This window comes from Rhea pennata, chromosome 3 (assembly GCF_028389875.1).
Source record: "Rhea pennata isolate bPtePen1 chromosome 3, bPtePen1.pri, whole genome shotgun sequence".
NCBI lineage: Eukaryota > Metazoa > Chordata > Aves > Rheiformes > Rheidae > Rhea > Rhea pennata.
This window is the reverse complement of record NC_084665.1, coordinates 67,820,515-67,844,717: the sequence shown is the minus strand read 5'-3', so window position 1 is coordinate 67,844,717 and position 24,203 is coordinate 67,820,515. Positions and strand designations below refer to the sequence as shown.

At 40.1% G+C, this 24,203-nt stretch overlaps 1 long non-coding RNA gene across 2 annotated transcripts; it reads left to right on the top strand.

Annotated features, from left to right (window-relative positions):
• The first annotated feature begins 11,028 nt into the window (after positions 1-11,028).
• On the top strand, positions 11,029-17,602 carry LOC134137814 (uncharacterized). 2 transcript variants are annotated; one of them, XR_009957747.1, is made up of 3 exons: positions 11,029-11,362; positions 13,268-13,393; positions 16,275-17,602. It is a non-coding gene; the product is annotated as an uncharacterized LOC134137814 (long non-coding RNA). The 2 variants fall into 2 exon arrangements; XR_009957748.1 differs by having other exon boundaries at positions 16,170-17,602.
• Positions 17,603-24,203: the final 6,601 nt, after the last annotated feature.

The window sequence follows — 24,203 nt, the reverse complement described above, 5'->3', positions numbered from 1 at the left end:
ACTGTTCTGCATCTTCTGTGCTTCTGCTTGAGTCCTGTGCTTGAATATGTATTGTATTTGGGCCTGCTGGCTAAAGCTGTGTTACCTGAAATGACATGCTACTTGTACATAGCACTTTTCCATTATTAGAGTTACAGAAGGAGTTACAGAGGTGTAGAGCAGAAAGGAGTGCGTCTCATGAGAGCTCGCTTTGAGAGCTGGGGGTACTAAACCGCCCTCTGATAATGCTCACACGGGGGCCCTAACTCCCCCCAAAGTTGCTTCATGACCATTTTAATGTTTGTAAAATTGCTCTAATTGACACTACAGAACCCATCTGACACAGAGAAGTTTCCAGCAACTCCTTACAGTAGTCCTAGTGGGACCTCTGCCCTAACCCCTCAGGATCTGAAAGAAGTGTGACATGCCAGGGACATTTTCAGAAGACTCAAGTATGGGCTACACTGCAGGTACCTCCAGCTCTGAGAGCTGGTGCAGGTTATTCCTTCAGGGATTTGCCTGCTATTCATAGCAAAAAGCAATAGATTTCCACACTTGTCAGTGTTACAAGCAGTTGTTCTTTCAGAATCATGGCTTTGCAGATTAGCTCAAAGAAAAGATTATGTGGGAGCCTTATCTACTTTATCTACCACCTCTCAAGTGCACAGGTTAGAAAAACCATCCACAGTCAAAAAACTAGAAGAAGCAACGTGACCTCTATTTCTATATACTGATGTAATTCCCAACATACTTTAAACCCCATCATCATCAATGTGTCTTATCTAAAACCAGCAGAAAATATAGAGGATATTGCTGCTCATCAGGACATAGCATTTAGGTTTCTTTCAAGTGACACAAAAAAAATCTTGGGAATAGGATTCAACTTCCCATATTTTAATTCTTTTTTTTAATCTCTATTTTCATTTTCAAAACTATTTGGGTCTGAGAAGACCTTTTTCTTTCCTTCCAGTTCTGATTTGGTTGTTGGAAGACTCTTTTCTCATTCTTGGATATCATCTGGATATTAAAAGGCTCTCTATTTTTCCATTTCTAGAATAGGCATTCATGGCCTATGTTTCTTGTGCAAACCCTCAGAATTTACAATATGTTTACTGATCTCTCACCAACTGCAATTTATCTCTCGTAAGATTTTGTTTCAAAGTTTCTTTCAGATACTTTTATATAGATTTTGTTCACAGAGTAATTATACTGTAAGCCTAGGAGTTTGAATCACAATGTTCCTAAAGGATCTAGCTAAAAAGCTAATTAAACTATAGGGGATTTATATCATTTCTTGAACTAGTAAATTTAGGATGTAACTGAAGAGGTAGGAACTTTTAATAGTAAACGAGGGTGCAAAAGCTACACTTTGTGTGAAGCATTGCAAGAATGCACAGTACAACACAGCCCTTGTGTTGAAGAGATCACACAGATATGGAGGACTGGTTTAATGTTGGTAGGCTAGAAGGCTGAAAAGGAGGATTAACGTGCATTTAGGATTCCAGCTGCAGCCTTCTTGCTGGAGTACCAGGGAGAGCCTTAGCACCAGGCCATGCTGGGTTTTGCTGTATTGTCCTTCTGCTGAATTAGACTGATGTGGGGAAATGTTAATGGACTTTGCCAAGTCTTTGACTCTTTTCTTTTTACAGCTATGTAGCTTGAAATGTGGGAGGAAACCGTAGAAGCAAATGGAAAACAAGGTTTTGCTACCTATAAGTGAACAAGATCTGGGCCACTGAACAGCACAATGGTGCAAGAAAAGTGGATAGGAACCTGTATTCTGAGTCAATAAAATGAATTATGTGCCAAATCAGTCTGGTATAACTGTATTTCTCCTTTTATTTCCTCTTTGTCTTCCGTTAAAGTGTACAAGAGTACTGGCTCAGAAAGGAAAACTGCATCTACCCTTCGTTTGAATGCTACCTTTTAAGTCTAATGTACTGGCTTATTAAATCAATATAGTAATCATGTGTTAGACATAGCCTTGGATTAGGCCTAGGCGTAAGATGATTCTTTGCTGAAAATCAAAACAGTTTTGGGACTTTCTTTTCCTTCTATGGTCCTCTGAGTTTCATCCTGGATGTCATAGGACATAGGAAGTCCAGAAATCTCATGAGACAGCCTATTTTATGTGGCAGCTGCATGTTTTAGAAGAAAATGTTGTAGACAACTGAATGTGTATGCAGACTTTTGGATACTTAAACTTTCTGACTCAAAACTTTTTTTTTCAGTTTCTGATCGCTGATTAGCTCTGTAAAGCAACACAAACAAAATAACTCTAACTACTAAAAATTATCCCTCTTTTGCTCTCATGGGCTCCCTCCTTTCCTCAGTCTATAATTTTGTAAACAGCCAGATGGAGTTTTGCTTCCAGAGATCTCACAATCCATATTTTGGTCCCAACTAGCTATTTCAGGCCAATTTAGACTCTACTGAAGGATGGATTTATAAGGAAAATGTTGACAGATCCTGGCTTCTTGTATCCCTGGTGGGAGCCATGATAATAATAATGATTTCCTTTAATACTCTTCCATCAAATGTTCAAAGCAATAGTTTTTCCTTTGGTGCAAACATCAAAAACATGGACAATTTTATTCTTCTAAACTTGGACAGCATCTGTGTTTCCACCATTTCTGTGGGAATGCAATACAGCCTTTTCCAATTCTATTAAAAACCACCTTTTTGGCTAAAGCATGTGCCATTACAAGCACTTTCATTATGTCTCATATATCTTGTTCTAGGAAGTGGGAGTCTGCCTATTCTATTTCTCCAGGAGTTTCTTACTGAGAGGAGTGTACATAAGAACCGTGTTTTTCCTCTCTGAATGCCTTCAAGTTGTTTGCCTTCTTAACCTAGACATCCTAAGTTATTCCAAGTAATTAAACTACTATCCAGTGACAGTAATGCTTTGGTTATATTTATGTTGTTTATTGTCCCAAAATTAGATTGATTTTAGAGATGATGCTAGTGAGCTCTGACATCTGGAAAATGTTATGTTTGATTCTGGCTGCTTTACCTTTTTGGGATATGCCTCTTGCATTTGCTCTGGTATGGAAATTCCTGATATCACCTTTGGAGATGTCTGAATGCCTATGTGGAAAGAAGGGTATACGGAAAACGTGAGGGGGTCTCATCATTTCCACTTTTATATTTTATGAATTCTGCTAAGTTGGAAAGAAAGGACGAATCTAATGTCAGTGATAAAGCTTGGCCATGTAAGATAAAAGTTCTATGTTAAAATTTAAATATCTATATTCTATAGGCAAATACTTTGTTCATAAAGCAGTCTTCTTTACTATAAAGGAAGACTGAGGAAAGATTTGTACTGGCTTATGGAACCTCATGCACAGCAAGAAACTGCTTTTCAAAGAAAAGCAGTTCTAGCTTTTCCATGAGCAAGAGAAAAGTAAAAGTTACACTCCTCTCAGTTTTACTTAAGAGTTTATAAAAAGGACTGACCAATGTACTTTCATGCCTGTCTTCACAAGTGGAAAAAGGCAGGCCTTCTGAAGGAATGATCTTATTTACATGGAAACTGTTTTACGTAAGAAGAGGAGGTTGGTCTGACAAAGATGTGATTTTATTTATGTCCATGCTCTTTCCTCATGACTGGGAGGGTTTGGAAGGTGCCGTCTCATTTACATCATGCCCAGACTGCTTTTTGCTTGTCTGAATTCATCCCTTGCCTGTGGCTATTAAAGGAAGGAACTGCTGCAAGCAGAATAAAAAAGACTGTATGAAAAAACAGTACTGTTTTCCTCCTCTGTTTCTACAGTGTATACGTTCCTGCCGGTATGTAAAGAGATGGTCACGTTCCTGGGGAGAGGGCTTTGGCTCTGGTTCCGGGTGTACGTATAAGTTTGTATGTTCAAGTGTGCGTATGTGATTGTAATGCCGAGGTGAACATAATAGTTCCTGAGCTACTGTGGGTGTTGGAGGGTACTAGAGCTGTTTCTGAAGAAAGGCAAGAAAGGCAAATTTTTATTCATTGCAGATTGTTCCTTTTTTGTTTTTTTCTTTTTCTTTTTGTCTTTGTTTTTTAAGGTGCATGTGCAACTTTGAAAAGGTGCTGCTGACAGCTGTGAAATAAGGCCTGTCTTTAGTAACTGTGTATCACAGGTCATGTAGTCACTTGCATCAGAGTGGACTTGGCATAAACATGGTAGCAGCATTTTACACATAATCTCTGAACTAGAATGGAAGATTGCAGAATGTGCAGGGCTGTGCTATGTGTGGTTGCCATGTGATGACCAATCTCTTCCTCATCTCGTGTTTAATATATATTCGATATAAACCTCTATATCTTATGGTCAGGAAGTGGTTCAGCTGCCTGCTACTGTCCTCTACTAGCATTAACTCTGAGATGAAGATACATTTTTATCAGAAGGTGGACTGCATATCTGCTCCTCGCTTGCGGATTGCAAAGCATCCAAAAAACTTTCAAGCCACTGTTGACTTGATGGATTGATATTGCTGTGATTACTCTGGTACCTCCCCATTTTACTTCCTCCAGCCATGGTTGATTAGATGCCAGCTGGATGAATTCCAAGTAATAAGAAAGGCAAAAAGGAAAAGAGATCTGGTGTGGTGATGGGTTTGTTTGAAAAAAGAAATTAAAATATCACGAATCTACAACAGTTGTACAATTAGTCCATGTACCTGACAATCAGTACTATTTTTGAAAAAAATAGGAATATTGTGTCATTTTACCTGAGTGGAAAAGGAAGGGAAGTTCTTATCTGTGACTATTTGGAGCAGTGAGTGTGGAACAAGCTGTTGTCGGTACTGGGCCTGACTGACCCTGCCATCACTGGTTCATCTTTGCTGCCACATGCCTTCACGCAGGACAAGAGCAAGGCAGGTACAAGAAGGTGGCTTCGTGTATCTATGTATAGGTCATAACTTACAATTTCTCTCATTTTCCTCACTGGTGCCCTTGATTATACCCCTATAACTCATGATAAACATCTAGGCATGACAACCTAAAGATATTAGTGTTTTTTAAAGTTACAATCACCAGTCCTTTTCAACTTTGGATACCTCTGAATGCCTTTATAAACATCTGGTGATGAGCCACTTCTACCCACATACCTTGGTGAAACTAGAAATCTATCTATCCAACACACTCTGGTTTAGGAGATGAAAGTTAATAGAATATTTCCTCTTTTTCCTCAAACCAAGGCATTACACTATGCTTTTGCAATGATTTTCCTGACCTGAGGTGCACAAAAATAATTGTGTGCTGCTCCACTGCAGGAGGAAAAGTGTCTGGCGTTGTATCACTGCTCGCAGGAAGGCAGGAGAGCCAGAGTGCTTGTCGTCAGGATCCCTTGCACGTACTCGGGTTGCAGCTGAAATTTTTAAGTACACATACATATTGCACAACTTCTGAAGCCAGGTCCTCCAGGTGATGTAAGCCAAGTGACTAATGTGTTCTGAGGACACAAATGCAAATATACCTGATTACACCTGAGGAGCTGACTGGTGTGTCTAAGCTGCTGTTCCAGAAGCTGCGTAAATTAGCCTGCCCTGTGTGCTATGCTGCCCTGCTTCGTCTGCTGTGAGCCAAGCTAGGATGTTTAAAAACAGTCTTGTGAATCTCTACACTGCCCTGCATTCATGGCAAAAAGAGACTTACGCCTCATTTTTAAAATTGGCATAGGCTCCAAAACACAAGGCGGCTTTATAAAAATTGCTGGCTTCCTGATCTGCATCTCCTTCTCGAACTTTCTTTCTCAGACATAGCTTCCCTCCATCCCCACTGTTATTCCCAAACAAATGCCTTGGTTAGATCTGTGTGGGCAAATGGGGGTGTCTGCCCCAAGCAGCAGCTCTCTGCTATCTTTGAGCAGCCATTCTGCATGTACTGAATGACATGACAACCCTTCAGCAGCAGTACATACACCAAAATAGATTATTTCTCTTGTTGGAGGAAAAGATGTCAAGTTTGTAACTTTAGGTAACAGGGATCTAAAGGAGATAAGCGTGTAAAAGACATTACTGCAGTTCTATTTTTGAAATCCATTACGTATGTGTGTGGTAACCCAGATGATGGGTGGACTGCACTTTCCCATTGCCATAATTACATTTCCTTTCATAGCTAGGGTTGGAGACACATCCAGACATTGCAGAACACATCAGTAGATGTAGTGTGGCTTACTCAGTCTCCATTTATCAGACTATGTCCCAATTATGTTACATTTAGGAAAGAGAATAATTTTCTGGTTATAGCACAGAAAATTTGTGGCATTCTAATCCTGGTCGTCCTACTATATGACCTTGGAGAAGTTGTTTTACTTTTCTTTGATGGTAAAAAATTCACTAGCCTCATAGATGGATTTTAATACTGTGCCAAGTTTTTTAAAAAATCGGAATCTAAAGTTAGCCCTCTAAGTTCATATTTAGGGGCTAAATGAGGTGATTTATTTTGCACAGTCCTGAGCACCCAGCTACTGTCTCCTTTTGAGGCTAGCTGGAGTTTTTGGGTGCTCGGCACTCTGAAACATGAAGCAAAAGAAGAGTTAAAGTAGCCGCTTGTGTACAGATGCAGAGAAGCTCACTGATGTGGTATGAGGCAGGGACAGAAGTTCATCTTTACTGGCTGTTTGTCACAGTGACAGCGGTGAGGAGACATGGGTGGGATTAATCTCACTAATTTTAACAGTCTAAAAGTCAGACGGCTGCCTTGGGCTGGTTGTTCAAAATTTCATTAATGAATCCCTTTAGGTCGGTGGATCCTGAACAGCTCTCAGTGGAGACAGATTTGTACCTCCAAACTGTCCTTCTGCCACCTAACTGTGCGATGAGTTATCCTTTGAAGATGCTCAGCTATTTCCACTGAGTACAGTGATATATAAATGCTTAAACGACTAGCTCAGGCTCTGCTGACAGTAAAGTTGGCATGTGATTTATTGGGCTTTAGGTAAGTCCGAGTGTGTTGCAGAGCTGTTTGTCGCTAAGGAGACCAGTGAAACCCCATCAGAGCTTGTGAAAGTTATGATCATGTGAAAACAGGGAGAAATAGTTGAGGCTTGCAAGGAAGAAGAAACATAAACTAGACTGTGATCACTGAAAACCTGTTGCATATCGATGGAAAGGTTTGTTTCCACTGGAGAGCTTTGTTCTTCTAGGGAGTATTTGAGGAGGAAGATTAATTTTCCCACGGGAGAAACAAGCTTTGAATAAGTCAGCTAAAATGGATTGTTCTTATGTGCACAGCAAATCTATAGGAGAAACAGAAGACGTTTACATGCTCCCTGAGGAGGAACCATGACAAGCAGACAATTAACCAATTCCCCTGGATCCCCAGATTTAAAGAACCACGTAATGGCTTAATTGAGTTGAGTTGCTGAGAGTGCGGCACTGCACTGGGATTCGTGCTGTGAAGCGCACGATTCCCAGAGGCATCCATCAGATTTTAAAGAATTGACTTTCCATGCTAATTGACCCAGATGTGCTTGATTTTACCTCACAATCTCCACTTCATTGAATTACTGGTAAAGAGAAGGGAATGAGAAAAAAAGACTCAATTTTTCTTATGTACTATATTAAAAGGAAGCTTTCCCAAAGCAACGTTTTGTCCTGCTGAACAAATTGTTTGACTTGAACTGTAGCAGCATTTATTTCACTTTTTTATTTCCCGAATGACCGAACACATATTTTGCAAGGACTAGGGAATATTCGCTCAGCCAGTCTGCTTGGCAGAGGAGACGTAGGCACCGTCACTAGAAGAATGAGCATGGTACAGATGGATGGGCAATGTCTGACCTGTCTGACCAGTCAGTGTTAAGAAACACAGCTTGAAGTCTCAGTGCTCTCATGGCTTAATGGAGTGCTGGCCTGAAGTAACCATCAGTAACTAACGAAAATCAGGTTTTAACTATTTTTGTGTTTAGGAAGGCAAGCAGCTAAGTGTGAAGAAGCCAAGTTTTGCAATGTGAATTAGCAGCTGAACTCTTCTGTGTTACCAGAATGGTAGTCACCTCATTTTGGCAAGCTATGGTCACGTTTTATGTATGTGCACACATCACTGGAGCACACAGAATAATTAGTATAACACTGAGGGCTCCAGTGCCCTGCGTGTGTGTCTGTGTGTCTGTGTGTGCGCATGCATACACACAGAATTCCTGTTTTTGTTCCTTGTCAGTTAACAAGCATTAATTGATTTACAAATCAAGTATTCTTGTGTTGTAGCGACTGAACCTCCTTGCTAGCTGCATTCTTGGAATACCACTGGAGGCTTTCTTTCATAAAAAAGTGTACTCTCTACCTGGTTAATGATTTTCAAAATTTCTTCAAACAGTACCAGCAAAAGACAGGTGGAGAAACTTCTGTATATTAATATTTAAACATATGTACCAGTGAAGTTAGGGCAGTTAATCTGAATTTGCCCCATCATTAGGGGATCAGAATTTAGCTCCTGCTGCTTGCTTGTTTTGTACCAACCAGTGAAGTTACGGAGCTCTGCTGTGAGGGCATTCAGGGTATATATTTATTTTGTTAAAGACTGCATGCTATTTATGGTCATTTTTTCGCCCATCCTTATCCTTCGATCTCTTCCAAACTGCTGAATCATATTGTAACTGCAAACCAGTGATTTTTCAGAATTGGAATCATAGTTGAGCTACCCAGATATCAAGCTGTGAAGCCCGTATGGGCTCAGCAGTTTGGCAGCCACTGAGCACAGCTTTGGCAGTATAATATTGACAATCCAGGTGTTGGATGATGCAGCCACAGCATACAGCACATTAGAATAGAGCAACAACATGGCTGAAGTTTATAATTTACTCTGCTTAATTTGAATACCAAGTTTTGTAATGTTCTTGATGATTTAATTAAGGATGAGACTGCTTTGCATGGTGTATCCCACCCTGGGAGAAAGTTGAGGTTCTCTCTCTCATGTAACAACTCCATTTGCAGTGAGAAATCTTTTTGGAGATACAAGAAGCTTTTGCTCTTAGATTCTTCCTGCCAAGCTCCTACATGAAAAGTTGTTCCACCTAGGTTCACTTCTGAGGTGAATTATGGATATCAACGTGCATGCCATTAACCAAAAGCATCATGACTCTGTGGAACCAGAAGATCAGAGAGGTACCTGATTTATGAACATAGTAAGATCATATTTTGTCTTAATTTCTGCTTATTAAAAGTGAAAAAAATGATTACAATGGTTATGATAAATAGCTCACTGATTGTTAGAGAGTCCAACAGCTCAAGAGCTTGCTTATACTTATAATACTCCACACTCACATGCTTATTAAGGGATCTTGGCAATTTCCTCAATTTTTTTAGAGTTCTGTATTGGTGAAATCCAGAACTTTTCTTTTTTCCTCAATGAAAAATTAGAGAGCAGCATTTCCTTGACAACAGTTTCTTGTGGTCAGTGCATTCTGCTGGAAGGTTGGACACCATCCTTCTAATCTCAGGTCGGAATCAGAAGGCCCAATGTTACTCCAGCAGGAGCTGGTATGTTTTGGTTGGACCTACTGACATTTTCAGATAGTAAAAATCTCTTTCAAAAACTCACACACAATGTATAAAATCTATTGGTTACATCTGCAGTATGCTTATTGATTTTTGAGAAAAAAAAGTTGTTATTTGATGTTTTATTAATTTAAAGTGTTATTTTACTCTTTTTTTTTTCTTTTTGCTCTTTGCCTCCCCTCAGAAAGGCCAATTGCCAAATGTCTTTTGCTTTCCTCCTTTGTGTTCTGCTCTCTCTTCTTAGATCAGGTTTTTCTCTTGATCCCTCAAGGCAGCTGCTCTGAGCTGAGTGGCACTGAGGATGACAAAGTTCTCCTTTTCCACACTGCCAGTGCTGGGGAAGCCCCTCATCAGTACATTAGCACTGCTTTGCCCTTTGCCCTTAAAAAGTGCAGTGCTTAATGCCTTCACAGAACTGGAAAAGATGGAGACAATCTCCATTAAAACAGAATTCTTCCTCAGAGTTACGCTTCTGCAAAGTCAGTCAGTTGTGCTGCTGCCTACATATACTTCATTGTAAATAACAGTCTTTATTCAAACTGCGTGCTTTGGACATGCTAAAGTTTTGTGCAGGTGATACAAGAAACTGATGAGAATCTCATGATCAACATATCTCTGTGACAACAATACTTCTTAAGTCTACAAAAAAAGCCACTGTTGTTTTGCAGGGCATTTAAAAGACAGATTTTTTTTGCTTCCTCATAGTGATCTGGAAAGGAAAAAACAATGAGTCATCTAGGCTGGATTACTTGCATATGTCTGCAGAAAATACATTGTACCTGTTGTGCAAAAACTGCACCTCTAAGTCTGAAAGAAGGTAGTCTCTCTGAAAGCTTTCTTCCCCTGCCAACCAGTTAAACTGAGCAGTCAGTGATGAGATGAAGTACTGGAGGATGACTTGTGCTGGAGAATAAGATATGGCAGAGATACGCAGACATGTCTTCAAGAATTTTTATGTGCCAGTCTCACTGCCAAGGAGATAGAGACAAGCCCCTCAAATGAATACTGTCCCAAAAGGAGGAAGGGAGTTAGAGTTAGGGAGAAGGGATATTGGAAGAAAGAGAGCTTCCTGGGCTCAATGGGTGAAAGAGAACATTTTGGAGTGGAAAAAGTACTCTTGAAGAGAAAATGAGAAGAACATAAGAAAAAATATGAAAGAACAAAGACAGCCTTTTGTTTATCTTGTTTTGTGTTTCTGCAGCCGGGGTGAAGCTGAGTTCCTTGAAAGTGCGTGAAATGAGAAAAGCAGTGCAGACCCTTGAAGCAAATTAAATGACTGGTGGGAGAAAAGCTCCAGATGAAGAATGTCATTAAGGAATTCAGTGCCAGCAGATGGAACTGGTCTAGATTCTAGAAGAATCTAGAAATATAATTTTTTTCCAAGGAATAGGAATAGATAAATATAATCATTATTTAAGTAGAAAGTAGCATAATTTTGTACTTCTCTAGATAATTTCATTTTTTTTCTAAAGTAATCAGCTATTTAAATGACCACATATTGAGAAGTGTGTAAAGGGTTTGAATAGAGCTTTAAGTGAACACTTTATTATTGGAAGTGAGAGCTAAGAGGAGGAACTATGAAAGTTTGTACCAATTAAGGATTTGCCTGACACCTCTTATGGTGTGAATGTTCTTCATTCTGAAGATGGCAAAAGATCAGCTCAGAGATGTGTGAGCTCAAGTCAGAAAACTCTACCCTCAATGCATGCAACTGTAAAAACTATCAGACAAAAAAAGTTTTTATGTTCTGTGTATTGATTGTTATTTCTGTCTAATCCAGGAGTTCAAAAAAGGGTGAAATCCTTGAAAACAGTCTTGCAGTGAAGAATTCATTATCTCAGTAGTTGAGAGTTTTTTGGTCCTTTCTTCAACAGAAGAAGATCAGGTCAGAAAGTGATGGGTATGTTTACAGAGTTTCTTTCGAATTTACTATTGTCAAATGTAAATATTTTAGTTTTGTGTAGTCAAAAATATGTTTTGGAGGAAGAAATTGTAGAAAAGATGAATGTAGCAATTCTATGTAAATGAAATGCATTCCACAAGTTCTATTAAAAGAATCATTTTAAAAATTCAAAAGAAACTAATGGAAGATTGTAAAACTATATTTTTGGAAACCAAAACGAATGTAATAGAAGCAGATGCTTCCATGGAATACACAATTTACTGCTTCAGATATCCAAATAGCAATGCAGTAAAAGGATTGTGTTCCTGGAATTATGAGATGCACATGAAATGTTTTTAAGAGGCCTAAATTAATTAAAGATTAAGTCATGCTCAGTGCAGATGTTTATTCTAGATCATCTGTGCCTAGATTTCTCAGCTGTTAGGTATCTTGGATACTGTTAATCCTATCCTGCATCTAATTTCCACAGCATGATAGTAGTCTCATCCTAGAGATATTAGACATCTTTCCTCAATTGTTTCATAATACGCAGTTCCAGCAGCTTGGTGTATACACTTGCACAGAGATGAAGCATCACCTCTTACGGTGGGAACAGGGATACAGGCTAATGCTCATTGTACAGAAACCTGCTGTGTCATTTTGCATCAGGAAGGCAGGCAATGGTACAGTTGAGGTGCAGAGTTTACAAGCCATAGGACCTGATTACATGGTTGGCAAAAGGCGCAACACAGGGTTTGGCAAGAAATGTTGTTCACTATGTAATAATTACCCAGTGCTAGCTAGATACCTCACTTCAGATACCTTTGGAAGGTAGAGCCAAATCCTAGAATAATTTACAATTTTCAGTGCAGATTCCAAAACAGCATGTTTGTGAGAAAATCAGACATAGTTAAAGGTTAGACAATTACACAGACGCCTTAGAGACATATGAAACAGCACTACTCTCTCACCTGAATTAACAACTGAATTAACAAATTGATTTTGTTACCCCCCAGGGCAATAAAAATACAGTGTGTGCTGAAAATACTTAGCTGCACAATGGAATTTAAATGCCACATTTTTAAAAAAAAAACTGTCAGAAAGGAGAGCTAGTAAAAGGTTAGAGGGGAAAATTAAAACTCTTCAGTCGTGTGGGTTGAAGAGTAATGATGATTTTCTCACTGTAGAATATACTACAGAACAATTATTCACCTATATCCCCCAGGATAATTTGTACCTTAGTGATTTTTGTTTTTCCTTTTTTTTTTAACCTAGAATTAAATGCTAGATTTTACTCATCCTTACTTGGATTAGATAAACACTAAACGATCTCTCTCTTCCATGTGTTTTTATGGCATTTGAACCTGAGAGTTTGAACCTGAGAAAACCTTAGGTGCCCCAACCCCTCACAGTCACACTGTGAGATCTTACCAGGCCTCTGGTTTTGCTCTCCTTGATGCAGGGAGTCACTAGAAGAAGGCTTGAATGATAGCGCCGCACATTTCTTCAAGAAAGAGGACATAAATAAAGAAATCCAGGAATGACAAGTTTACATGCTTTGAGATCAGAGTTACAGTAGGATAGAGTGCAAAATGAAAGCTAGAAAAATAGTAACAACAAAAAAAAATGTGTGAGACAGCCATTAATTTCTCTAATCACTGAGAATTATATTTCCTGGATCTGCATTTCACCACCCACGTAGCACAGAATGGTTTCCAAAGAACACTGTTATCTGGGAAGCAGTTTCTTTTTCAAAGTACGCATTACTGCTGTACTAGTCCTAAAGAACTTGTCTAGCAAGCACATCCTTTTCTTTTACATTGTTACTGTGAGAATTAGTTCAAAGAAGTTTTCGTACTAGGGTCTGCAGGAAGAAAGTGGTTAACTGGTTTCAGTATACTGATGGCAAAATCACATTTTCAGGAGGGTGAAAACAAGAACTTTCTCTTTCTCTGCTAAAATACTACTGAAGGTTATTAAAGACCTCAGCAATGAAACTTCTTCTGAAAAAAGAGAATAGAGCTTCAAAAGGAAATGAAATACCTGATTGTAAGTAAATGAAGAAAATATGAAAATAATTGTAGATGTTGCAGCTGTTTGCATAGGCCCTTCATCTCCATGCAGAAGCAATGGTTTTATCTACATTGTCTGTATCTTTTGAGTGGAAACGGATAGGAATTGTGTTCTTTATTTGTTTTTAATGTCAGCTTGCAAATGACCTTCAGGACAGCGTTCATTAATAACTTTCTATACTTGAAAACAGTAAATCTTCTGTCATGCAGCAGATCTATACTGCATAGCGTGCTGCTGGATCTGCTGGATTTCCCTCACTGTATATGAGGTAAGTTTAAGGCATTCGTTAGTGCAAATGAATCCAGCAATGTTGCCAAGAGGGGAAATACCATAAAATCTTTCATTTCTATTCAGAGAACCTATTAACCTAGTATCTGTAGTATCATAATCACGTTATGAAGATGAGTAGGTCATCACACACATGTTGAATGCATGGATTTGCCGTAGGGCTGTGAGTCTGTAGCCCATTCACTGGCCCTTCTCCCCGTACTCCTGCCATAGATAACATTTGTTCTTCAGGTCACAGAAGGTTTGCACATGACTTGCACCTCATCACACTGCTTGCACCTCGCCTTTTATGTCTCCTTCAGCTTGGAGTTGTAGGTCTGGGGGGAAATGCAGCCACGAGACACTTGAAGTAGCAGTTTGATCTTTGTCAGTGAGATCGACTCAATTTAGAAGCATACTGTTGAGAGGTCAAATCTAGGCCGGAATATTTTAAAGGGCTGTCAGAACATTGTAAGCGGGAAAGACAGACATTGCAGCCACCAAGTGTTTGACTCCAGCAGAGAGTCTTGTAAATGGGGATGTTTAATAGACCGTGGAGAAGTTAAAAGGAAGGATTAGACAACTGGTGGGGTCAAGTGCACTTAAGTAACCATAACTGCATAGCGTAGTGCTGTAATTAAAATTGCTCCTTCACTCAATCTGTTGGCCTCAGCCTCAGAGACGTGCCTAGCACAGACATAATCTCAGTTCCAAGTGGCTTCTATTATTGGTCCAAATCGTAAGAAAGCTTTAAAACTCATATATATGGTTAAATTTAAAAAGACAGGAGGGAGAAAATACCTTTATTATTAGGACTCTTGCATAAAAGTGTAACCACTCTCTACTCTGAAATTAAAGAATTTGTGATAGCTGTCTGGAAATCAAAACTCTTCAAAAAAAAAGTCTCATTTTCTATTTTGCCATGTTTAAAATAACCATTTTTTTCCAATGAGCCTTTTTTTTTGAAAGTATTAGCATCAGAAATAATGTTTATCAGAAAGGTTTGGATACAAAAAGTCTGTGAAAACTATGGAGATTTTTTGGGTTTAAATTAAAAGGCCATTTTTGACTGAGGAATGTTTTTCTTGAATATTTTTATCATCTCTAGCAAACATACAAGAATTATATAACTCCATTAAATGCTCAGAATAATATTTCCAATGCGTATTTTGCTTGTTAAGTTAATGGAGTGTTTTCTTGCACACCAGGCCAGAATCACATGATGAAATTTGAACTGATTGCTCTAGGTTTACATTCTATTTGAGTATGTATTTTACTCAGGCATTTAGAAAGAAAGTAAATCTAATATTCAAAATATTGACTTTCTCTTTGAAAATGTTTTTTAAACAAATTACGAGAGTTGCTGCTCTGTGCTTTGTGATGGTCTTGCTAAGTTCATGCTCAGATTCACCTATATTTTTAAAGGGAGAGGAAGCTGAAAAATGCCCTCCTCACAGCAGCGACGGAAATGTGTGAAATTCTAGTCTTTAAATTATGGAGGAGAGAAAGATCCAAAATAGCACTTAACTGTTTCTTTCATATTATATTTCTTGTATCTGGCATGTATAAATTCAGCTGGGATCCTGGCTTCTTAAAAACTCCTTTTCACATAAAAAACAGAAGTAACCTTACTTCCTCAAACGTCCTGGCCAGTCTTGCTCTTCTACAAACTGCCTTATACATGCATACCTTTTACATGCAACTGTGTGGAGTGCAAGCAAACCGCTTATCCTCCTACCCTAACAAAGTGTTCTGGGAAACTGATCTTAGGACTAGATCTGAAGTCGACATGGAAACTGGTGGAGCTACAGTGGAGCCTGTTTAACAGCAATACAGGTCTTAGAGATGAACTAATGATGTTATACTACTAAGATTTTTTTTGCCCTTTTTTATACCAATGGCATAATCTAGTGACAACTAAGAAATACATAGACTGCCTTGGAATACAAGTAAAATGCCTCATAAAAACACCAGAGATGATTGGAATAAATTATGGGGTGGGGGGAGATGGGGAAATTGCTTCTGGGGGGCTTCAAGAAGAGCATTTTTAGGTCTTTTGGACAAACATCTATCAGGCCATAGGCCACCCTCTCTGGGTGATCCTACCCAGAGAAAGAGATGTGGATTTGATAATCACTCAAGAGCCATATGACTTGTTTGCCAGATGTCAGTAGTGACATTTCAGGTAATTTAATGTGAAGCTCTCAAATGACTTGTGAAAATCCTGAGCTGTCTTTTTGCCTGAATATTAAAGACCTGTATTTCTTGCCAGTATCAAGTGCAGAACACTGTTGTTCCAATATTTTGTCCCAGAGAGGGATATATTCTGTTAGTACCATATGTTTTGAGGCTGGGCAAAGCATAAAAGCAAAATCATAAGGGGCTGTATTTCTGCCTAGTCCTTAGTGAGATCATGAAGAGTCTCACAAAATATAAATATAAGACACTTTGCTATGTATTTTCATAATATTATTTTTGTGTTTAGCCTATTCTGAGCAATGCAGGCAGGAAGACAAAAAGATTGCCTTTCATCTTAAATCACTTGAATCGCCGCAGAGAGCACATCTCCTGTGCCTTTTCATTCCTACAGAGTCTTTCCTAAGTTTGTGCAGCACCAACACAGCAAGGCCCTGGTCCATGACTACTAGCTTCGGGCACTGCCGCAGTACGGATAATACACAGCAGTAACTTGCTGTGACAAAGCAGATCCACGCTGTATCAGTGATACCCTGAGAAACGCAGGCGAGGTTTCAAAGCAGGAATCAGAGCTGGCACGTGGCCAGGCTGCTGGAGCCGTGCGCTGCCTGCTGTGCAGCTCGCTGTTGCTCTCGGAGGGGAGCCGGTGGCACGTACTGAACGTGCGCTCGTGAGGCTGTTCGACCAGCCACTTCTGCCCTGCTTGTGCAAGCGGACAGGATACTTCACACATAAAGCTGTCGTCTGTTTGTTGACTGCATTGTCGTAAGAAGTTTCTTTTCAGCAGCAAAGTTCACCGGTTCAGGACTATAAACGCTGGAACCTAGCCATGATAAACTGGGCTCTCCACGAGAAAGATATTTCAATAAAAAGCAATCCAAAATATCTTCAGGCCTAGAAATAAAACACATTTTATGTTCAAGCAAGCCTCTCTCACAAGTCTCTGTGCATCGTGTCCAGGTAACTGTGGCTCCTCGCTCAAAGCCTGGTGTGGAGGAGGACGTTTGCTGAGTCCAGTGAGGGTCGTGAGTCCTCGTGACCACCCTCAAGCTGGCTCCTCACAGCACAGCTGGCTCCGTCCCCGCTGGCAAATGTGACCGAAAACTCCTAGCGTGGGCGGTAGAAAAGGGTGGAGCTGTCGGTCTCCCCAGCCCAGCCGCGTTTCTGTGCCGTAGTACGACTGCTGCCTGGACGTGGGCGCCGTGGGAGGGCGGGTGCTGCAGGTTGCTCCCGCACATCGTACCAGGCTGCAAATCCAAGCAGCTGGACAGAGTTTGCTAAGGAAAGATTTTACATTGTGTTGCTTAGAGGTAAATGTTCAAGCAACAGTTAAAATGGCCTAACAGCTCGTCCATTAGAAAACAGAGTTTTTTTCCACAGTTACTTCCCAGTCTTGGATATTCAGTCCTACTCACTGCAGAGATCCAAAACTGGCAGAAAAGGTCTCTTAAGTATTAGGCTGCCCTGTGTCCTTGGCACTAAATTCAGATAATTTTGAGAACAGTTCAGATCTTCTGGAGGGCTTTATTTTGTATTTCTTTCCATAAGAAAGCAGTTCTATTTTTAGGACTTGGCCCAAACTGTTGAACCCAGTGGTTTGAGTTTTACTGTTGTTGTTTTTCCTCTCTTCAATCAAAATGAAGTGGTTCTGGCTGATCTAAGCTGAGCAGTAGTGCTAGTTCTCTTAAAGTTATACTCAAGGAGGTTTTGTAAGTGTATCTGTGTGTCTATATATGCATGGAAATTTTCTCTCAATTTCCTGGAATAAAAGAGGTCTTTGCTTCCTCTAAGCCTCTGGTCTGTTGGTCTGTGCTTGTAAATGTCTCAACTAAGATGATTGATTTTATGGAACACTGTCAAGAGGGGACAGGCCTAAAATATAATATGCTATTAAAGTACATCTTATATTTGGGGCTTATCTCCCCAGGCTCTTCTGTTTTCTTTCTTGCCTCAGCTATAGGTCATGCATTGCCTGGTGTTTCAGTGGATAACAAGATTTGTCTTCAGCCTTTACAGATACCAGAAAACCCCATTATTATCACCTGTGGAAAATTAGAGAGCATAACTAAATCGTGCCAGACTGAAGCCAAAGATTCCCTCTTGCCTTTGGCTACAAGGCATGTGTATGTCTTGACTACCCAAGGGTGACATGCTTAGGCTAATTAGCTTCTTTAGCTATGCCGCTTTCAAAGCCCAAGGGATTATGGTTGATATGGAGAGCTACCCCTCTCTCTGCTTTGTACGCTGTGTAAGAAGTTGTTGTTTGCTCTCTCTTTGTCTCAGTCAGTCTGTCCTGCTGCTGCACAAGGTGTCTGAGCAGAGAGGAGAAGTGTCACAGCTTGCTGGCTTAGGAACTTCCCAAAGGAACCGGGAAGGGCAGGTCTGAGCTCTTCTTCTTCCTCTTCTCAAGTACAAAGTTGAAAACAGTCAGCCATTTCCTACCTAAGGGCAAAAGTCCACCAGATGACTCTGGACTGTCCTGTCTTTGCAGAGCATGGCCAGACCCCTCTACTCTATGTTGTAGTTTGGGCTTTGGTTTGGTGAGAAGAAGGTGCCTTCTAACAGTTCAGAGTCAAACAGCTGAACCATAGAGGAAAGAATTTAAAATCTAAGCCTGTCCTCAGGGTTTCCCTCATGCTAGCTGGAATGGTTTTCTCCTTGCTGTTAATTTCAGCAGCTCACAGGAAGTTTTCATCCCATGTAACCATCCCTGTATAACCTATGTGGTATCTAAGAGCCTACCCTATAGCAGTGCTGGTGGCTAGTTTCCTAAAGACCAGGCATCCTGGCAATGCTGCTGCTGAATCGCTTTCTGGGCATAGACTTTTGCTCTTACTAATGAGTATACATTTAATGACCTTCCTTCCAGGCCTTAGGGGCATCCAAAAGGCTATTTTTTAACATTTGAATGCTCTTACGTAAATCATAACAAATTGTCAAACCATTTACAACCACTTCCAAATGTAAGTCTAGTGCCAGGTCTTAAATCCTATGGAAATTCATACGGAAATTCCTATGGCATTTATGTGGAGTTTATCATTTCTTGGGCCTGGGTTCTTTCTGCCTTTTGGCCCCAGATTCTGGAAGTTCAGAAATGTGTGAAGTTCAGAATAAAATTTATTTTTTCTTTTATTTCCATTTTACTTTCATTAAACAGTTCCAGCATTTTTTTCCTGAATCAGTCTGAATTTAATACAGATTCAAGAAACATTCATTCTGTTTTTTATTTTATTTTATTTTTTTCACACTAATTCGTCTGCCTACACTGTAACAATGCAACATGCACTTAGCAAAGAAATTTGGATGAATTATTGTATACTAACATATATTTTTGAAAGGACCACAGATGTTAGCTTCAGTTTCCTAGACAAATTCTAATACAAGAAATTACATTTTGTCTACTGCATTCCTCTGTCACTTCAATTAGTTACAGTATTCTTCCTCAATTTTTACCCTATACTTTTGCATAGCTCTGTTGAGTACTGTTAAGTGTTTGTTGCCCACCATCACAGTAGTGACTTCATTATAGTGGCAATGATTAAAGTAATCCATTAGGCAAGCAAAAAATAGTCACATATTTTTGTGATACTTGCCATCAAAAATACCCATTAGTCCAAAACTCTTACAATAAGACATTTTTAACCAAGACTAGGTAGTACAATAGCTTGTGACATAAATCAGCAACACACTTAGCTAAAGTAACTTTCAGATGAGGAATGTCTGATGGTGACTTTAGTATAGCAATATAAAAGGATCACGGTGGGCCATTAGTACTGATATCTTCAAACTGTGACCACCTTTTTACAACAGAAGCTGAGATGTTATAGTGGCAGGTGAGTTAGAGTATCATTTTCTTTCTCCACTTACATCATATATACTCCACTTACATCATATATACACTTCAGGTCTCCAAACTGAAGCAGAAATCTGGATGGGGTCAATGAAGGCTGCTCCTTTGCATGGTACTCTCAGGAGTGTAAGTCCTGCAATGCATGGGGAGAGTGGGAGAGCAGGATGGAAAGGTTATAATAATGTTACCTGGTCATAGTGGTTGAAACGGCCTGGTACATGATCACTAACTAAATCCAGGGAACTTTTCCACTACTCTCTGATAATCACAGCGTTTCACAGCTCCCTGTCAGAAGTAAGAGCCTTTTTTCCCTGCACATTTCAGCACATTTATTCAGGAAAGGTAGAATTGGGTCCTGTGAAGCCAATGTCGGAACACTATCTTTAGCTTTTCTTCACTATGCTACAGAAGGAAAAAAAATCCCTTAATTTGCATGATGCTTTTTCTGGCAACTCTCAGCATTAAGCACAGTCAGATTAATGAGCCAAAATCATTACTACTTGCTTCCTCTGAAATTATACTTGTTTATTTAATTTATCCTGCCCAGACTATTATATCCTGTGTTACTGGAAGGGATATCAGACCTGCTGATCATGCAGTGACTCTCTGGTCAAGGTTAGGGTTGTTCTGCCTTCCAGTTTCATCTACCAGCAGGTACAAAGTGTCCTCAGCCCTGAATGATGACTTTAATTTTTGATCTTTTCTTTTTTGCCCTATCAGTCCTCAGATTTGTTTAATAGTTGTCTTGTTTGTTTTGTTTGATATCTGATGTCATTATGTGCTTATGTTTGGAAGACTAGGAACACAGAGAGGAGAGCCAAAATTGCCCAGATTTATGTTTCATTGATCTAAATGATTGTTGTTGTTCCATGCCAGAAAAGAAATAGTGGCTTGTGCTTTCAAAAAAGAGCAAGCAAGGTAGGTTGGAGATGGTGGCTTTGGGAAAGGTGAAGGAAAGGACTCCAACTCTGAACCATCCAAATTTGTAAAAAGAAATAGCATTTTGATGGTTTTGACTAACAAAATTAGTAGCCTCTAAATGAAGACTGCTTGCCACCAACTCAGCTGCTAGATGGTGAATGCTTACAGATGCTCCAGCCTTTCTGATAGTTTTGAATTCTTTTTTCTTTTTCCTGAAGGAGATCCAGAGTTCATAGTGGCCCTCCCACACGTACTCTAAGGACTTCAAAATCCACCCCGAGGAACAGTTTTTAAACAGAACAAAGAAATAAGATTTTTCTTGAGTGTATATTCCATTTCAAAATGTTTATGACCTTTTGTTTAATCTATTCAGTTTGCGCATATTTTCTATTCAGCTACTTTGGACTGAAATTCAGGTCCTTGGAACATTTTCTTGTACTTAGATAATGCAAGAAAAACAAGTAAAAATATCATAAAGGAATTCTTTGTATTTTCTTGAAAAGCACCATACACAGCCAATATTCTGTTTGTAAAGTTGGTAATCTTGATGTATGTGTCCTCAAGTTCCTTAGTATTCCTTGAAAGCTGTCTGCACTAATGGATTGTGCAACTGCATTGCTTCACAACATTAGATCCCTGAATCTCATAAATTAAATGCCATTTCAAGTTTTCTCAATTGGGAGTTGTTCATCATAGAAATGTCTCATAACTAGCGCTGTCTCTAGCTCAAAAAAAGAACACCTGGAACACAATACAATTTGGTTTGTGAAGGAAGGTGGTTTCAGTCTCGAAGGCAAAGGGGTAGCATTCTTTTTTCTTACATGTAGTGCCGCTGAAAGGAAAGTTCATTGTGTTGGGCACAAAAGTTTAAGTAGTGTTTTGTGCTTCTTAATGCTGATTTTTCCTGGCAGCCTGTGTTGGTCAGGTAGTATGGTTAAATGCATACAAATGGATACAGGTAATCTCTTGGGATATTTGAATCCAGGGAAGAGCAAGTTCTGAACTCTGTAAATTTTCTAAGTTTTACCTTCCATGGATACCTTGAGGAGGAGGTCTGCAGACCCTTGGAGAGCCACAGAAAGACTGAAGTACTTGAGGACACATCTGCCCCCACACAGCACATCTGAGGCAGTGCACTGGTGAGTGCTCCAACTTGGCTGCACTCAGGGGCGTGTTGCAGGAGCAGAGACACAGTGCAGGTCCTGAGGGTGCAGCCGTTGATCATGACACAGTATAAATGAGGACCTACATGACAGTACTGCTCCTGTTTCCTCTGAATGCTGTTCATAGCATTACTGCTGTGACTTCGGGCATCTTTGCACCACTATATTATCATACTGGCATTTCTGAAAGCACTATTCCTCCTACAAAAGGATGAAACAAGTGGTTCCTAACTCTTGATGCACCAGGAAAATACATATACTCATAAGCAGTTCATTCTGCTGGTCTGACTGAAGATATAAACTCTCCCGGCCACAGTAAAAAATTAATAAATATATGTGGAATAAAGTAGTAGAATAAACAATGAGCTAACAAAAATACACGAATTTGTAAAGATCACACTCTTACAAGGAGGTGTTGTTGTTGTGATCACCAGTGTTTTTAGTACAAAGAAGAGCTGTTTCCTCAGTGAAGCCAGTAGAAGTGACAACCTTTTTTGTTACCCCAATTATAGAAATAACTGGTTAGTGGGCATTAACTTTGTACCACTGAAGTGGCACAGGATACTGGGTTGTTGGCCAGCATTCACAAAATGCAGGGAACCATCTCCAGTTGTGTCATGGTCGAAAGTGCTTGGTGCCAGGCCTGGTGACTCACTGTACGTCTATGTAGAGAGGTAGGAAATAGGGGAAAGGCTAAGGCAGAGGCTCCAGGGAGGCCAACAGTCAGGGGAAAAGCTGATCCACTGTATTCTGTTTCTCTGAGCTGTACTATTTTGGGGAAAAGTAAAATAAAAATATACCTGCTTTCTAAGCAAAGATTTCAGAACCTCTTGTCTGGAACTAGAGAAGAGTGGAGAGAGAAAAAGAGGGGGGAAATATCTTAAAAAGAGACGTTTGTGAATGCTTTTTGTATCAGTGTAACATTTCCCCTTTTGAGAGAGAAAACGTATCAAATGTACCAGTTTTTGGAGTAAAGGAAAAGGCCACCCATTGGGTTCCTGATCAGGTCTGATGCCTTTCATTCTGCATGTCCTCTCAGCTTAACCTCTGGTCTCCGCACAGATATCCAGGAACTGTAGTGCGTGGCAAATCGGCCAGTTTTCCTCTCATGACAGATTGCTGTCTTCATTCCTGCATGGTGTGTGGCTCTTGCTTATGCCTGCTGAAGTGCTCTGCCTATTTTGTTTGGCAGTAAAGGGCACAAATGCTCTGAACCTTGAGTTGTTCATGAGGGCTGCTGAGGGCTTTAAAATCTGCATGCTGGAGTCAGATTGGTGAATGTCTTTTTTCTTTTTCTTTTTTGGGTAAACTCTACATTATTTTTCAAGACGTTAGATCACTGCGTAGATCACTGGGTTGCTATATAACACATAACAGCCCCTGGGTGGAGTGTGGCTGCCTGAGTTCTTCATACAAAGAGGAGAAAGATTCACTTGAAATTTTGAAAAAAGTACCAGTTTCATCTAATAAACAAGGAGCCTGTAACCAAACAAGAGATTCCTTTGTCCTGCCAGTCTTGCTTCCTGTCACTCATAAAATGTTGACCTGCACTGCTTAATCATCTGAATGGGAGGCAGGAGAAAGAGGACACATGGGGTGAGTTTGGCTGGTATCAGAAAAGAAAAAAAAATCTTCATGCTCCTTCAAAAAAAGGAGAAGAAGGAAAAGCCCAAACACCAAGTAGCCCATGTTGGAAAGGAGAATCGAGATACACTTTAAATCTGCAAGAAGTAGAGAGTCTGATGCTCAGTATACCAATAATTTTGCTCTTTGAACAGATCAGTGACACCAGGTAAATCAGGGAGCTGCGTGCAACACTCATAGTGTGTTGCAGGCATCAGTGAGGCTCCGTAAGGATTTGGCCTGGACAAGCTCTGTTATATGATGTCTTAAGAGAGAGCAGCTGGTCCACCAATATCTTCTGGGTGCTGCTGAGTGTTTTGGAAGTGGTGTGTCTGTGTACACCTGTGGCTCTGTGTCCACAGTTACAGTGCTGCAGACTCGGATCTGATCCTGAGCTCGGCTGTACTGCCCCGCTCTGGCGCAGCCATTCATAGTCTGCTCCATCTGCCCTCAAATTAGTTTTAAGAGCTCATTTGACTACCAAGTGTCATGGCATAGCAAGGAGGCGAGGCCAGCCACTCCTCCGGGAGGGAAGACTTGGGAGGTGCTACACAGTGCTGCTACATTGATTTTCCCAAAGGCAGAGGAATGGTCTTTTCCTGGCCTGATGGGCCTGTCTCAGGGCAATATGCTAATATCATTGCACAAAGTTGCTCTTGTATAGGCAGATCAAGACTGGAGGCTTCTTGTGCTTTGCTGAGCTCTGCGTTTTTCAGTCTGTACAAACTATTAGTGCTTTCTGTCTCTCCTTTTACAGACATCTGGA